The sequence below is a fragment of the Tamandua tetradactyla genome, chromosome 21 (assembly GCF_023851605.1).
Source record: "Tamandua tetradactyla isolate mTamTet1 chromosome 21, mTamTet1.pri, whole genome shotgun sequence".
NCBI lineage: Eukaryota > Metazoa > Chordata > Mammalia > Pilosa > Myrmecophagidae > Tamandua > Tamandua tetradactyla.
The window spans coordinates 52,777,074-52,791,408 of record NC_135347.1 but is presented as its reverse complement, the minus strand read 5'-3'; the positions used below and the strand labels follow the sequence as shown (position 1 = coordinate 52,791,408).

The 14,335-nt window shown below is 40.2% G+C and overlaps 1 protein-coding gene and 1 pseudogene across 2 annotated transcripts in view; one reads left to right on the top strand and one right to left on the bottom strand.

The window, feature by feature from the left end:
• Positions 1-14,335, bottom strand: part of ARSB (arylsulfatase B) — a 191,507-nt gene that overhangs the window by 138,901 nt on the left and 38,271 nt on the right. The gene's annotated exons all lie outside the window — the stretch shown is intronic.
• Positions 10,390-11,316, top strand: LOC143665381 (pre-mRNA-splicing factor SPF27 pseudogene; annotated as a pseudogene).

Genomic DNA, 14,335 nt, shown 5'->3' with positions numbered 1-14,335 from the left:
CTTGTGTTGGTTTGAAAGGAAGTATGCCCCCTAAGAAAAGCCATGTTTTAACATGGATCCCATTTCTTAAAGGTAGAATAGTCTCTATTCAATGCTGTGTATTTGGGACTGTGATGGGATCACCTCCCTGGTTGATGAGATTTAGTTAAGAATGGTTGTTAAACTGGATTAGGGGATGACATGTCTCCACCCATCTGAGTGGGTCTTGATTAGTTTCTGAAGTCCTATAAAAGAGGAAACATTTTGGAGAATGAGAGACTCAGAGAGAGCGGAGAATGCTGCAGCACCACGAAGCAGAGAGTCCACCAGCCAGCGACCTTTGGAGATGAAGAAGGGAAGTGCCTCCCGGGGAGCTTCATGAAACAGGAAGCCAGGACCAGGAGAGAAATCTAGCAGATGATGCCGTGTTCGCCATGTGCCCTTCCAGCTGAGAGAGAAGCCCTGACTGTGTTCGCCACGTGCCTTCTCACTTGAGAGAGAAACCCTGAACTTCATCGGCCTTCTTGAACCAAGGTATCTTTCCCTAGATGCCTTTGATTGGACATTTCTTTAGACTTGTTTTAATCGGGACATTTTCTAGGCCTTAGAACTGTAAACTTGCAACTTATTAAATTCCCCTTGTTAAAAGCCATTCCGTTTCTGGTATATTGCATTCCAGCAGCTAGCAAACTAGAATACCCCTGATGAAATGCAATTTAAATACAGTCGATCCTTATTATTCATGGATGCCAAATTTTCGACTTCACCTACTTGCTAAATTTCTATGTAACTTTCAAATCAATTCTCATGGTGTTTCTTCAGTCATTAGTGAACCTGTGCAGAGTGCGATAAAATTTAAACACCCAACACACACATTCCCAGCTAAAGCCAAAGAAAGCTACGCTTTATCTTCTTGTTTCAGCTTTCATACTGTAAACCCGTGTCCTTTTCACCGTATAGTTAATGTCAAATTGTTCACATTTTTTCACATTTTTTGTGCTTTTTGCTGTTTAAAATGGCCCCCAAGCATCACGCCAAAGCGCTGTCTGGTGTTACAGCAAGAAAGCTGTGATGTGCCTTAAGAAGAGACACATGTTAGATGAGCTTCATTCAGGCGTGAGTTATGGTGCTGCTGGCTGAGTTCAGTAAAAGGAATTGATAAATATTAAACAGAAACACACATAAAGTGAAGTTATGCATTGATTGGTTGGTGAAAATGTTGTGACCGGAGGTTCACAGATGCCCATCAGTGGCTCCCCCAGGAGCCATGGTTCAGCATTGGTTAACCCAGTGCTCACATCAACTGCCATGGGAAAGGAGGGCCACCGCGTGGCTCCACTGCTTATGGGGACCCGATTCTACTTCAGCCCTTTCCTCGCGACCTGACGGCAGATCCTGGGTGAGCATTACTGTGTGGAATTCGCTCTTCATCCTGCCTCGTCCTGCAGGGCAGCCTGTCCTACATGACACCCCTGCGGGCTTCACGGGGAGTGCTGGCTCCAACCGGTTCTGAGACAAACGAACAATGTAAGAAATCGAACCCTTTTAAATGTGACCTTTGAAATGGGATGCAAAAGGAAAGGAGACCTAAACCCAAACAAACTGGAGAGCTGCTTGATCTCTTTATCAGGCAATTTAGTCAATAAGTGTGCTCAGTTCAATTTATATCTTCTATTAATTATAAACCCAGGGAAAGGCCATAGTGCCATTCTCTTATAGAAGTGTGAAAATGATTATTTCATGTTTCTCCTGCCAAAAAATTCATAATATCCATGACACAATATTATATCATAAGATCTCTTAAGCAATATAATAAAATATTGAGGATCTGAAAAAGGGAAAGGGATTGAGAGGCACCTTTAATTTAGACTCTGGGATTGTGAATTCAGTGGTTTGTCACAGAGAATACAAATGTAAGACTTTATTCTGGGGCTCTTTTCAGTGTATTTTTGGTTATTAATTTCTTTCAAGAAAATAATCCATACATCTTTATGCTTTACTACCTATTACTAATAAAATTTTACAGTGACCCAACATACTGTCAGAATGGACATGACATAAAATCTAAAACGGTGAAATGAATTAGTGACTTTTGGCTAGAGAAAAGATCATTCCCATCTCATAGTTCTGAGCCAAGTGTTATTATTTCCCTCAGTGGTAGATGTATTCAATAAAGGGATAATTACAAAGAGAAAGACTGTGGACACACCATAGGATTTATTCACTTACGTTTTCCGTTAGTTTCGTCAAAAAGAAATGTACTTAAATCTTCAAAGTAGCTACTGAGATTGGTTTGCTGACAATCAGATTCCTTTGTTCTTGACAGAGAACTTCCATGATATTTTAAAAGTCTGCCTACTGCAAAAGTTCATTTAAAACCCTGGAGGAGTTCTCCACTTGACAGCTATGAATTTTTAAGGGAATTCTAGATGTAAGGGGGAAAAGGGACATAAGATCTAGGGGAATTAGTTGATTCTTCACTTCTCCATTTGGGATATTAAATTATATTTAATTTTGTAAGAGTTCAGATAATAAATGTTAATAGTTTAGGTTCTGTAACAAATGGCTCTTATTAGCCCAAGTAGAAACATGCTATTGAACAGGATCCAACCAGTGTTTCTCAGTGGTGGTGCTACTAATGTTTAGGGCAGGACACTGGGCTGATGTCCACCTACTAAACGGTAATTTCCCTGCCCTTCAGTTTCTGTGACAACCAGATCCATTTCTGCACATTTCCAAATGCCCGGTCTGAAGTGGACTATGGGTCCACAACTGTGAGCCCACTGTCTGTGGATTACATGGACACTCTACCCAAGGGCGGCACTCTTTCCAGCTCTTGGGAAATGTATCCCATTGCCAACAGAAGGTCTGTGGCAAGATTATGGATGGCTCCATCTAAGGCTGTCACCAGAACCAAGAAAAATTCTGAAAACCCACAGGATCATTTTCCTAGTAACAAGGACTCTTAGAGAGCAACTGGTCTGACTTCCCCTAAGCATTTCTTAAAGTTGCCTTTCCTCCCCATCAATTTTCCCTCCGCCTTTTTTCAGGCTGTCCTTATCTCCTCACCCCCATGTCACTGTCATAGCCTCCTAAAAGTTCTGCCTTCCTCCGACCATCCTCCACACCATTCCTAAAATGAAAATCTGAGCCTGCTTAAAACCTTTCCATGCCCTCCCTTCACCCCCAGGGCCTTCAAAATACCATCACGATTCCTTCCGGCATGCACACAGGCCCTTTTTCATCTGACTCTTACGCTCTGCTCTCCAGCTCAGATCTCCCCATCCCCCACCTTGCACTCTAGGCTCCAGCCACGCTGAACACAACTGCTCTCTCTGCCACACTACGTTTGTTCACACTACTCTCTCATGGTCTGGAATGCTGCTCCAATCTCCTTCCCAGCTACCCACAGTTTATCTGGCCAACTCATTCCTAACCTTTAAATCTCAGGAAGCCTCCCCAGACACCAGGACCTGTTAAGTGCCCCTGTTAGGTGCGCACTCTCATCATAACACTCTTCCACTGCATTATAATAACAGACACTGCATTGTAATAAATATAATTTATATACCTTGAGTTTCCTAAGGTAAGGGCTAGAACCACATCCCCTTTATCTTTTTATCTGCAGTGAAAGACTGAGTGATTGGCTAACCTTCATTTAATAATTGATGAAACCACAGCAAGAGTCTCCATAGCTAACTGGCGGCAAAGCTGGGACTTGAACTCTGATCATTTCCCATCAGACAGTGATTAGAAGGCTCATCTTTGCATAAAAAGAACAGAATATTATATTTGTAATGAGGCAGACAACACTTGTTAACATTAACAGTGAGAACGCATTGCAGAACTAGTGGCACTGATCTATCAAGGTTGTAATTTATATGCAGTAAGGGCAGAGAGAGCAGAACAATTACATTTACATTTTTATTGTTAGATTTTTTGAATAGTATTTTTCTACAAATGGATGCATTTAGCTAGAATGAAACCTATCTAGAAGTGCTGGACTTCAAACCCAGTTGGTTTCCATCAACCATATGTATTCCTCATTAGGTAAATTCCCAAGTTTCAAATAAAAGTTACCTTAGCTAAAAAGTAGTCAGATTTTTGTGTGCAAAACAATCACTGGATTCTGGTTAAAACTGAGATTCCTAGGCCCCATCCCAAGGGTTTCTGATTCACGAAGTCTGTAGTAAGCCTGAGAAATTGCATTTTTAACTAGCACCCTATTGCTGTCGGTGGTTCCCAGCTGTCACATTGAGAAAAATCACGGTACATGCTCCAATGATGGTAGAGACGACAAGGAATGAGAAGCCTCACTATTTCCCCTTAGGTAATCAGACTATAAAAGGGATTTTGTTTAAAAAGTCAATTCTCCCAAACTGCAAAACCTAGAAAATAAGCCTTTGTCTCTCCTTTTCACTAAATATAAGCTCGATACCAAGAAGCTAGTTTAATTCAGGATTTTCTGTACTTAATGGATTCAACATTTATTTGTTTGGGAAACCATGTCCCCAATGCTTCCAGAAGTTTTATGCTTATAAAGAAGAGCTTTGCTGAGTGAAGAAAAGTGAGAAAAGCGGAAAAAATGAATCACTACCCTACGATCTGCCAGACCCAGGCCCTGTTTCCTTGGATTTTAATCACATTATTATAACACACGATTAAATTCCATTCCAGGCAATGAAATAGTCAAAAGACACAGAAAAAGTCTCCAGGGAAAGAACTGCAGATATTTAGTTTCCCTTCATCCTCTAACCCCATCTAAATGGAAGTGAATAGGGTTATTCTGATTCCTTAATATAAACATATAATGGACAAAATAAAGATGCTGGATCTATTTATAAACTTTAATCAGTTCACTGTTTCAAGGTTTTAGAATCCATTCTACCAGTTTTAACTCACGGTACAATTGTTCACGGGCTGGCACTAATTTCAGTTCATTTTATTCAAGGTCAGATTTCTTTGCAGATTGCCTGAGTTTACAACTATAAACACTGGTTGTGGGGACAGACATCAGGTTAAAGTTGTGAACTCCTAACAGCCCCTGGTGTTGCTGCTTTTAACAAATATTCTGCTAAAATAACAAAGATACAGAAAGAGATAAAAATCCATCACAGCATGATTGACAGATAACCTAGACTGCCAAAGTCTTGGAAAAATTTCCATAAACTGTAAGCCTAAAGAAGCTAGGCCAAGGAAAACCAGGGCTGCCCTCCCCTGCTCTACCCTCTGGCACAGAGCAACCCTGCCTCCCCAAAAAAGAGGCACGAAGACAGCCTGGAGTGGGGAGGTTCTTATTTTTGACAAGGTCAAGAAATATGCCCTCCCAAACTTTCTGCAAATTTCTGCAGTCTAGAGATCAGAAGTCCCAGAAAACAATGGGATGGAAAAGAAAAGGGTCCGGCAGTAGGGGACAATATCCTAGGAATGTCTCTAAAAGGAGAGTCCCAACCACAGGCATGCTGGGATTCTTTTAGCATGTCAGAGAGCCAGCAAGCCACAAGAGAGGGAAATGTCCACTAGGGAAAGGAGACAGAATGCCTGCAGGTCACTGGGAACTGAGCCAGTTGCATGTGTGTGTCAATCTGACTTTCTTTTTTAAATTTTTTTCTTTTCTTTTTTTTTGCATGGGCAGGCACCAGGAATTGAACCCGGGTCTTTGGCACCGCAGGTGAGAGATCTGCCACTGAGCCACCATGGCCTGCCCTCAACCTGACTTCCAACTACAGATGTGAGAAGGAATTTATCCAGAGAGCAGTGACCAGAAGCCAAGAGACCATCATGCACGCTGTCCAGGCAGGTATTTCATTGCTTATACTCAGAGGAAACTGATAATGATTTCCTATGAAAATGAAGATTTCAGAAAACTTCTGTTAAGATTCAAGGAAAATCAAAGATTCCCTGAACATAAGTATAGAAGGCCAAAAGTAAAGATAAGGGACCATGTGATAATATAAAAGGAAAAGAAGATGAGATGCAGCAGCACAATTGATTAGAGGTAGCAGGAACTGACCTCAAATAACCTAGGCTGGAATACTGGCTGTTTCACTTGTTAAATGTGTAGCCTTGGGCAAATCACTCCTTTAAATTTCTGTTTCTTCATTTGTAAAATGGGTATAAAGATACCTATTTGACAAGGTTACTTTGAGTTTTAATGCTTAGAAAATGACCAGTAATAAGAAAATACAGGAAAAGTACTAGAACAGGGCCAGGGCATACAGTAAATATTTAATAAGGGGTAGTAATTACTGCTGACAAACTGAGAAGAAAGGGGGACTGATGGAGGCAAAAAAAAAAAAAAAGACTGGAAAGAAACTAAAATTTAAATCAATAATCTACATTAGAGACGTTAAAGAGTAGAATTAAAATTACCAAAAATCCTCCAGCTGATAATATGGAAAAGTCCCAGAAGATGGGAGAGAAGGACAAAAAACTGAGAACAATGAAATGAAAGCTGAACCAGAGACTCAATCTATTAATTAAAGACACTTCTGAATCGATCAATCAGAACAAAAACAATAAGCTAAAATATGAACAAGGAAACTTCCCTGAAATGAAACATAATCTCGGAGTGCAGATCAAAGGGCTAACTATATTAAAATTAATTTTAAAATACTTCAAAGACCCAAATCTAGACATGATGTAACAAAAAATTTAAACTATGGAAATATATATTTTTAATTACCTCTAAAAAAGATTCCAGAGACCAACGTATCCAGAAAGATCTTTCAAACATTTGGTAAACTGTTCCAGAGTATAGAAGAAGATGGAAAACCATACAAATTAGTTTATGAAGTTATCAAACCTGTCAGAGCTACAAAATCGATGCAAAAATCCTAAACAAAACACTAGTAAACTGTATTTTAGAAATACAGTTAAAATGCATCCACATAAGCAGATTGGATTTATCCCAGCAGTACAAAGTAAGTTGAGAAGGATGCTCAGAATAAGATTAATATATCTATTAATGTAGCATATGGACCAGAATATAACCCTAAAATAAAGCAATCCCCATTTTCCCAATAAGAAGCTCCAAATCTTGTTTTTGCCAACTCAAAAAAATGACATTTTATGGATGTATATGAAACAAGCATCTATTTAAAATACATTTGCATACACATTTGAATTCATATAATACAAATAGTATTGCTTTTTCCCACTCATATATAATGAAAAAATATATAATTTTATCACACCTCTTCCCATGCATACTGGACTCCATTATCTTTGTTGTCAGAGGTGCCACTTTAAGATATTTTAAGTGGTTTTCTAAAGCATACCATCTTCACTTCTGTCTGAGCACTTTTCAATCCATGCTAGATACATTAATCCAAGTACAAGTTAATTTCCAAAAATCATTTGTCCTGATTTTTCTTTTTTTGTGTATTTGTGATCTCTAAAACAAAGGCTTACAAAAACTTACAGTTTCCAGTTCTTACTATTGCGAGGTCCTATTTTGGGAGTAATTACTAGAGCAGTGTTAAATGTCTTGGCCTCTTTTTTTATTGATTCTCCTGTCTTGTGACCGCCATAAGCATTCAGTATCAGCATCGATCAAAATGCTACCCGGTGTTGTTCACAATAAAGGAAACTGAGAAGGACACACAGAATCAGAGAGATTTTATGGGGACTTTTGTATAAGATGTCTCCCTCCTTTTCTGAAGGGTAAGTTTTTCAGGGGGAACAAACTTCGCTTATTCTACCTTTTTCACAGGGTGACACATATAGAGAATTTTAATTGGGGGGCAGCACAGCAGAGCACTTGACAAGGCTGCCGGGGCTGGCTGATCCCCGGGGCTGCCTGGCTCCTCGGTAGGTCAGTACAGCAGCACGCCATGGGGAAGGCTCACCTCTATTAGCAAGTCCCACAAGAAAAGCAGGGTCATCATCTCAGAGGCAGGACACTGCAGTGGGCCAGAGGGACCCAACCTTGGCTGTGCCTGACTTGGGGACCACATGGCCTCGAGCCAGCTGCACAGCCTCTTCCCGCTTCATTTCCCACAGGGGTCGGGTGGAGAATTACGGTGAGGATTGACTGAACTAATTCACGGGAAGCACTTAGAACTGTGTGTGTGTGTGTATGGGGGACACAGTACACACTCAATAAATGCTAAATTCAATAACCATGGCTGATTAAAGGCAAGGCAAAACAAAACAAAACAACTCTTGAAGAAGAACAGCTATTGCATTGTAAATTCCTCAACATACCTCCCACTGCTGCACAGTCACTTTCCAGGGAACAGTCACCATGGCTCTGTCCCACACCTGGGGCTTCTGATCAACTTTCTAGGGTCACTAGACATCTAAGAAGGCCTTCGTCATGAAAGACAGACCAAAAGAAAGAAACAGCAAACTGGGCAATAAAGAGAGATGTGAACTTAAAGGAAGAGAGACAATGTTAGGAGTACAGCAAACTTAAAAAAAAAAAAAGTATGCATATATATGCACAGAAGCATATCTACACATAGACACACACATATAAAATGAACAGTTAGGAGCAAAGGCTTTGAAGAAATAAGTTATTACATCTATAAAATAGGAACAAAATCTTATTAGAAAGGACCTATCAGAAAGTGATTTCTTGGTAATTTAAAAATATAGCAGTTAAAATAAATTCCATAGAAAGGGTATAAAATAATGTCAAGAAAATGACCAAAACAGTAAAAGAAAAAAAAAACAGAAAAAAAACGAGAGGGGGAATATTAGAGAATCAACCCAATATCCAACAAAGAAAAATTCTGTTAAGAACTAATAGGAGGAAGGTAGGAGGGAAAGCCAGTGAATTCTGAAAAAAAAAAAAGGAGAAGGGAAAGCAACTCTCTCAAAACAAAGACTCCGTATTTCCAGACAGAAAGTACTCTCTGAGTATCATCACAATAAATTTTAAAACCTACACTAAAGTATCATGGTGAAATTTTATAAATCTGTGTCTAATTAGAGAGGAAAAACTCACATACATAGCACATTAAAAATCAGAATAGCGACTTCCGGAGAAGATGGCGGCTTAGTAAGACGCGCGGGTCTTAGTTCCTCCTCCAGAACAGCTACTAGGGAAGTAGAAACGATACAGAACAGCTCCCGGAGCCACGACAGAGACCAAGAAGACAGCGTACCCCATTCTGGAACGGCTGACTGGCTGGGAGAACCCGCTGCGGTGAGATCACCAAGGGGTGCGTGCTTCCCCGGGCCGGGGTTGCAGGCGGCCGGAGTCCCTCCCTCCCTCCTTCCCGGGCCGGCTGGGAGAATTGCACAGGCGATCCCCTCAAGCCGCGGCGGCTGGCGCCGCCCCCCACGCGCGGCCCCCCAGACCAGCTGAGAGAATTGGATCGGAGATCCCCCAAACCACGGAGACCAGCGACCGGGGTCCCTTCCAAACACATGGCTTCCCAGTCTGGCTGGGAACGGTGGATAGGCACTCCCCCAAGCCGCAGTGGCCGGCGCCCCCCCCGCCACACTTGGCGCCCCGGGCCGGCTGGGAAATTTGGACAGGCGCTCCCCCAAGCCGCGGAGGTCGGCGCCTCCCCACCATGCTTGGCGCCCCAGGCCGGCTGGGAAATTTGGACAGGTGCTCCCCCAAGCCGCTTGGGCCGGCGACATTCCCCCACAGCGAGAGTCTTCCAAAGTTAAAGGAGCCACAGCATCTTTTACTGGTGGGACCCGCAGACAGACGAGCGACACAAGCGCCACCTACTGGGCAGGATAAGAAAAACAGAGCCCAGAGATTTCACAGAAAAATCTTTCAACCTGCTGGGTCCCACACCCAGGGAAATCTGATTAAATGCCCAGACGCCAGCAGAAGATAACGGATCACGCTCGGAAAATTGAAGATATGGCCCAGTCAAAGGAACAAACCAATAGTTCAAATGGGATACAGGAGCTGAGACAACTAATGCTGAATATACGAACAGAAATGGAAAACCTCTTCAAAAACCAAATCAATAAATTGAGGGAGGACATGAAGAAGACATGGGCTGAACAAAAAGAAGAAATAGAAAAACTGAAAAAACAAATCACAGAACTTATGGGAGTGAAGGACAAAGTAGAAAAGATGGAAAAAACAATGGATACCTACAATGGTAGATTTAAAGAGACAGAAGCTAGAATTAGTGAATTGGAGGATGGAACATCTGAATTCCAAAAACAAACAGAAACTATAGGGAAAAGAATGGAAAAATTTGAACAGGGGATCAGGGAACTGAATGACAATATGAAGCGCACAAATATACGTGTTGTGGGTGTCCCAGAAGGAGAAGAGAAGGGAAAAGGAGGAGAAAAACTAATGGAAGAAATTATCACTGAAAATTTCCCAACTCTTATGAAAGACCTAAAATTACAGATTCAAGAAGTGCAGCGCACCCCAAAGAGAATAGACCCAAATAGGTATTCTTCAAGACACTTATTAGTTGCGTGGGCCTATCACCGGAGATGGGCACTACGTCAGTGGCGGCCGCAGTAGTAAGTAAATAGGCCTGGGCCTACGGAGACTTTGAGAAGATTCTAGGAATGGCAGGCACGGGCCTGGTTGCCGGAGAGGTGGTGGTGGATGCGCTGCCCTATTTTGATCAAGGTTATGAAGCACCTGGTGTACGAGAAGCGGCTGTGGCCCTGGTGGAGGAGGAGACTCGCAGATACCGACCTAGTAAGAACTACTTGAGCTACCTCACAGCCCCGGATTATTCTGCTTTTGAAACTGACATAATGAGAAATGAATTTGAAAGACTGGCTGCCCGACAGCCAATTGAATTGCTCAGTATGAAAAGATACGAACTCCCAGCTCCTTCCTCAGGTCAGAAAAATGATATTACTGCATGGCAAGAATGTGTAAACAATTCTATGGCCCAGTTAGAGCATCAGGCTGTTCGGATTGAGAATCTGGAGCTAATGTCACAGCATGGATGCAATGCCTGGAAAGTATATAATGAAAATCTCATTCATATGATTGAACATGCCCAGAAAGAGCTCCAGAAGTTAAGGAAACATATTCAAGATTTAAACTGGAAGCGAAAGAACATGCAATTAACAGCTGGATCTAAACTGAGAGAAATGGAGTCAACTTGGGTGTCCTTGGTTAGTAAGAATTATGAGATTGAACGGACTATTGTACAACTAGAAAATGAAATCTATCAAATTAAGCAGCAACATGGAGAGGCAAACAAAGAAAATATCCGGCAAGACTTCTGAAAAAAAAATAATAATTTGGGTTGAAAGGCGGGAAAGTTGGACTTTCACAGAATTTCAAGCATCTGGACGCTAAAGTACAACAGCCTTTTCTGGAAACCATCGATAGTAAATGTTCAGAAACCATACCACGTGTGGGCTGTTGTATTAATTGTATTTGTACATTTTAGCAAAATAAAAATTTTCAACTTGGAAAAAAAAAAAAGAAAGAAAGAAATTGCAAGAAATTAGTAAATATCTCGAGGCAAATGAAAACGAAAACACAACATATCAAAACCTATGGGATGCAGCAAAGGCAGTGCTAAGAGGGAAATTTATTGCCCTAAATGCCTATATCAGAAAAGAAGAAAAGGCAAAAATTCAGGAATTAACTGTTCACTTGGAAGAACTGGAGAAAGAACAGCAAGCTAACCCCAAAGCAAGCAAAAGGAAAGAAATAACAAAGATTAGAGCAGAAATAAATGAAATTGAAAACATGAAAACAATAGAGAAAATCAATAAGACCAGAAGTTGGTTCTATGAGAAAATCAATAAGATTGATGGGCCCTTAGCAAGATTGACAAAAAAAAGAAGAGAAAGGACGCAAATAAATAAGATCAGAAATGGAAGAGGAGACATAACCACTGACCTCACAGAAATAAAGGAGGTAATAACAGGATACTATGAACAACTTTACGCTAATAAATACAACAATTTAGATGAAATGGACGGGTTCCTGGAAAGACATGAATAACCAACTTTGACTCAAGAAGAAATAGATGACCTCAACAAACCAATCACAAGTAAAGAAACTGAATCAATCATTCAAAACCTTCCCAAAAAGAAAAGTCCAGGACCAGACAGATTCATATGTGAATTCTACCAAACATTCCAGAAAGAATTAGTACCAACTCTCCTCAAACTCTTCAAAAAAATCGAAGTGGAGGGAAAGCTACCTAATTCATTCTATGAAGCCAACATCACCCTCATACCAAAACCAGGCAAAGATATTACAAAAAAAGAAAACTACAGACCAATCTCTCTAATGAATATAGATGCAAAAATCCTCAACAAAATTCTAGCAAATAGAATCCAGCAACACATTAAAAGAATTATACATCATGACCAAGTAGGATTCATCCCAGGTATGCAAGGATGGTTCAACATAAGAAAATCAATTAATGTAATACACCATATCAACAAATCAAAGCAGAAAAATCACATGATCGTCTCAATTGATGCAGAGAAGGCATTTGACAAGATTCAACACCCTTTCCTGTTGAAAACACTTCAAAAGATAGGAATACAAGGGAACTTTCTTAAAATGATAGAGGGAATATATGAAAAACCCACAGCTAATATCATCCTCAATGGGGAAAAATTGAAAACTTTCCCCCTAAGATCAGGAATAAGACAAGGATGTCCATTATCACCACTATTATTCAACACTGTGTTGGAGGTTCTAGCCAGAGCAATTAGATAAGAAAAAGAAATACAAGGCATCAAAATTGGAAAGGGAGAAGTAAAACTATCACTGTTTGCAGAAAATATGATATTATACGTCAAAACCCGGAAAAATCCACAACAAAACTACTAGAGCTAATAAATGAGTACAGCAAAGTAGTAGGTTACAAGATCAACATTCAAAAATCTGTAGCATTTCTATACACTAGCAATGAACAAGCTGAGGGGGAAATCAAGAAATGAATTCCATTTACAATTGCAACTAAAAGAATAAAATACCTAGGAATAAATTTAACTAAAGAGACAAAAGACCTATACAAAGAAAACTACAAAAAACTCTTAAAAGAAACCACAGAAGACCTAAATAGATGGAAAGGCATACTGTGTTCATGGATTGGAAGACTAAATATAGTTAAGATACCAATCCTACCTAAATTGATTTACAGATTCAATGCAATACCAATCAAAATCCCAACAACTTATTTTTCAGAAATAGAAAAACCAATAAGCAAATTTATCTGAAAGGGCAGGGTGCCCCGAATTGCTAAAAGTATCTTGAGGAAAAAAAACAAAGCTGGAGGTCTCACGCTGCCGGACTTTAAGGCATATTATGAAGCCACAGTGGTCAAAACAGCATGGTATTGGCATAAAGATAGATATATCGACCAATGGAATCGAATAGAGTGCTCAGATATAGACCCTCTCATCTATGGACATTTGATCTTTGATAAGGCAGTCAAGCCAAGTCACCTGGGACAGAACAGTCTCTTCAATAAATCGTGCCTAAGAGAACTAGATATCCATATGCAAAAGAATGAAAGAGGACCCGTATCTCACACCCTATACAAAAGTTAACTCAAAATGGATCAAAGATCTAAACATTAGGTCTAAAACCATAAAACAGTTAGAGGAAAATATAGGGAGATATCTTATGAATCTTACAATTGGAGGTTGTTTTATGGACCTTAAACCTAATGCAAGAGCACTGAAGAAGGAAATAAATAAATGGGAACTCCTCAAAATTAAACACTTTTGTGCAACAAAGAACTTCATCAAGAAAGTAGAAAGACAGCCTACACAATGGGAATCAATATTTGGAAACAACATATCAGATAAAGGTCTAGTATCCAGAATTTATAAAGAGATTGTTCAACTCAACAACAAAAAGACAGCCAACCCAATTACAAAATGGGAAAAAGACTTGAACAGACACCTCTCAGAAGACGAAATACAAATGGCCAAAAGGCACATGAAGAGATGCTCAATGTCCCTGGCCATTAGAGAAATGCAAATCAAAACCACAATGAGATATCATCTCACACCCACCAGAATGGCCATTATCAACAAAACAGAAAATGACAAGTGCTGGAGAGGATGCGGAGAAAGAGGCACACTTCTCCACTGTTGGTGGGCATGTCAAATGGTGCAACCACTGTGGAAGGCAGTTTGGCGGTTCCTAAAAAAACTGAATATAGAATTGCCATACGACCCAGCAATACCATTGCTAGGTATCTAGTCAAAGGACTTAAGGGCAAAGACACAAACGGACATTTGCACACCAATGTTTATAGCAGCATTATTTACAATTGCAAAGAGATGGAAACAGCCAAAATGTCCATCAACAGACGAGTGGCTAAACAAACTGTGGTATATACATACGACGGAATATTATGCAGCTTTAAGACAGAATAAACTTATGAAGCATGTAATAACATGGATGGACCTAGAGAACATT